The 3,863-nt window shown below is 44.3% G+C and overlaps 1 pseudogene; it reads right to left on the minus strand.

Annotated features, from left to right (window-relative positions):
• Window positions 1-3,180: 3,180 nt before the first annotated feature.
• On the minus strand, window positions 3,181-3,666 carry LOC102258549 (annotated as a pseudogene).
• Between the last annotated feature and the right edge of the window lie 197 nt (window positions 3,667-3,863).

Genomic DNA, 3,863 nt, shown 5'->3' on the forward strand with positions numbered 1-3,863 from the left:
TAATTGAAACTTTGTTGCTTTCAGTGGAGCTCAGAGCCGGGCTGCGGCAGGCGGGGAACCTTGGCTTCCTCCATCACTGGAGCAAGCAAGCTGACTGTTCGCTTCAGCTGCCTGGCTGCCGGCCTCCATCTTGGTTGGCAGTTAATTTGCATATCCTGCTGATTAACCAATGGGAAGGGTGTTGGGGTTATGGTCAATTTGCATGTTTCTCTTTTATTAGATAGGATTCCTGGGCCATACAAAATTATCAACTTAAAATTTAGCCAGCCATATTTGGTCAAACATTTAATTAACTCAACCCCAATGCCTTGGCAGGGCCAGATCTAATGATTTTTTGGGCCGTATTCGGCCCTCGAGCTGGAAGTCCCCCACCCTGGCTTAGTGCCTAAATTGATGATGGGTACTAGCAGATGTCTAATAAGCACTTAGGGAACTGATAAAAACTCCAAAGGGGCATATATTTTGGGGCTAAAAGAAAAAGCTATGAGAGCCAGCCACAATCCACCTAGGGCCAATAATACTTAAAGATGTGGTTTTAATATTAAGAAAAGTGCTTTCTCTAGGAGTCAGGGATGACTCCAAGTTATCTAGCTGGAGGTGAATGTTCATGCCAAAAAGACAGGAAGGGGATGCATTTTGGGGTAGAAGTTTTCAGAGTTGTAGGTTTATTTAATAAATGCTTTGAGCCCTAGCTGGTTTGGCTCAGTGGATGGAGTGTCGGCCTGCAGACTGAGGGGTCCCAGGTTCGATTCTGGTCAAGGGCATGTACCTTGGTTGCGGACACATCCCCAGTGGGAGGTGTGCAGGAGGCAGCTGATCGATGTTTCTCTCTCATCGATGTTTCTAGCTCTCTGTCCCTCTCCCTTCCTCTCTGTGAAAAATCAATAGAATATATTTTTTAAAAAATGCTTTGAGTGTCTAGTGTCAAAATAAATGTCAGAAAGAGCTTCTGGTAATAATGTGAAAGACAGGTTGGAGCACAGGGAGACATGGAGAACCCTGCTAGGAATAGATGAGTGTTCAACTCGGGAAGCTGCAGTGAAACAGCACAAGAATAGCTGTCACTGAAGCTACTGTCTATCTGCTAGAGTCTATCTAGCAGCTAGACCAGTGACCTCTTCTCCTTCATCCTCATCATATGAGACAATGGGTGGGTATGCTGGGCCCAGTACACTCTGAAGGTCTAGCCCAAGATAAAATGTCTTGTATTCACTATATCGGGGTTATGGGAACTGCCAGGCCCTGTTATGAAGCATTTAGGCAGGGATAACAGCACCTAGTCTCCCTATGACTACCACTCCAATCAAACCTCTGAGCCTTGAGGGATGGGCAGCCTGGCAGGGCCAAGTTTGGCTTCACACTAATTAATGCATATAAAGTACCTTGCTACTGCACATATGCCCAGGCCATTCTGAAGCTGGATTTCCCCTTTTTGAGTTCCCAGAAAGGCCCAGATTTGACAAAAATAAACAATTTATAGGAAATTCCCAGCAGGTTTAACTTCCTAATCCTCCTCCCACTTCAATCCTCTCCTTCACTCCACCTTTCCTTCCCCCACAAGCCCCATCCCCCTCCAAGAGGAAGGAGCTTATGCTGGAGTCCAATAGCCTCTGTTCAATGCTTGCACTCCCTTGGCCAGGATAGCAGTACATCTCAGTTCTGTTCCTCTTTTGAGGCCCATTCAGGGCTTGAGGGGAACACATGATCCTGCCTAGAAACAGGAATGGTTGTAGTGTTCCTTGAAAGTTCTTAGGGTACCAGATTATTACAGATGGTTTTCTTTTCTCTTCTTCTTTTTTAAATGGCGAGAGATGTATTATTTATTAATTTGAGAGAGAGAGAGAGAGGAGAGAATTTGCTATTCCACTCATTTATGCATCCATTGGTTGATTCTTATTTGTGCCCTGTCTGGGGATGGAACCCATAACATTGGTGTTGTGGGACAACATTCTAACCCATAGAGCTACTAACTTACAGCACAGATGGCTTTCCAGATGTTCACTCTCCAACTCCTATCAGGAAGTGGTGTTTCTCTAAGAAATTCCAGGGGTCAGTCTCTATGCTTGATGTCATAACTCAATCACCTTTGTGGGCCAGTTTGGAATAATAGGGTACTTGCCCCATATACAGCAACATTAAGAAAAACAAAAGTGTGCTAACCAAATAAATACCAGATGTAAGAGCCAGAAACATATGCTGTACATTTACCATCCCATGAAGTCGGAGCATTTGGATAGTTCTCATTCTCGGAAGTCCCAGGGCGGGGGGTAGGGGGGATCAGTTTGCATATATTCATACAAGGGATTTTATCTATTGTGCAAAGAGTGGGTTATCTGGCTCCCCCCATGCTTCTGGGCTCCATTAAGACTGCCCATGTCACAACTCTAGCTCCAGTTCTTAGAGATGAAGAGAGTCAAAGACATGGCCATGGGCAAGGATGAAGGATGCATACCCTTTGACTCCAGTTAAATCCCTGGTGTTTGAGGTGTGTGTGGGTGTGGATGCTTGCTTCCTGGTGCTGTCACAGCCCCTATCGTAGCTGGTTTAGGAACATAAGGCTGCTGTCTCTGTGAGGCAGGAGCAGGGTGGGAGGCAGTTCCTTTTATACTCAATCACTGCCTGCTTGGCCCAATCCTGCTTATTCCAATTTGGGATCAGCAGCATTCTCAGCAACCCCACTCTGACTCTGACCTTGGTATCAAGGAGCCAGCACTTGAAACAGGTATGAGATCAAGTCCTCCTCCTAGAGGGGGAGAGTTATCCAGAAGAGAGCAGAGACAGCACTCCCAAAGGTAGGGTCTCCAAACACACACACACACACACACACACACACACACACACACACAACAATACTCCAACCAACTGAGCCACACTGGCCAGGGCTGTTTCCGATATTTTTGTGTCTGACCTCATATGCAACTTCACCTCAGTAAAAAAAGATCTCATGAAAGACAAGTCTCATACAACTAAGATCATTTATTTGAAAATTACTGCTTTAAAACACATATGTAATACCTTAATCAATAAAGAAAAAATAATGAAAAATATTACTATGAAAAGTAATATACTAGTATGTGGCTAAGTTTTGACTGTGTAACTGATAATTCTGCACATTAACTTCCATGTAGAATAAAATATGTTTTAATGAATGAGTTTTTTGGTTTTTTGTTTGTTTGTTTGTTTTTAAACAAAAGCCAACTTTATTTGTTCATTTCTTGCATTTGAAGTATTCCTCGATGACATCCTTTGCCTGAGACTCTTTGCCATAGTCCTTAACCACCACGCAACTGCAACCAACCACTTTACGGGGTTTTCCCTCTCTGTCGATTTTACAGAGGCCTACCCATTCCCCTCGTTTCTTGTTGTCGTCAGCCTTAATTAAGTTGATTTGGTGTTCAGCACAAACAGCCTCCACCAACTTGACGTACATAGGCTCATCACAGTTGGATGCAAGTACACAAAGGTGGGCTTGGCGCTTGTCTAAGGCTTTGGCAGCTTCGCGAGTTGCGTGCGCTCAGCCATCGGGGATGAGGGCGGTCTTCAGCACCTCTTGCAAAGCAGTATTAACGTCCATTACACCTCCAGCAGCAATGCCTTCCTCGGCCATGGCTGTGGGTTATGGGTGGAGCCGAATCTTGAACGCACCCAAGCCTCCGCCTCCGCGCAACTCATATGTTTTAGCGAATGAGTTTTAAAAAGTGATCAATTGAAGCGTGCATATGTAGGTTACTCAACACTAGCCATAGCAATAGTTTAGAACTTAGACCATCAGAAGATGATTTGTGTGGGTTATTATATCACTAATTCTGACAGTATTGTTGTGCAAGTTAATAAGAATCAGATTGCTTTTAGTTAGTTTTATT

Source organism: Myotis brandtii, unplaced genomic scaffold, assembly GCF_000412655.1.
Source record: "Myotis brandtii unplaced genomic scaffold, ASM41265v1 scaffold4004, whole genome shotgun sequence".
In the NCBI taxonomy this organism is placed as follows: domain Eukaryota; kingdom Metazoa; phylum Chordata; class Mammalia; order Chiroptera; family Vespertilionidae; genus Myotis; species Myotis brandtii.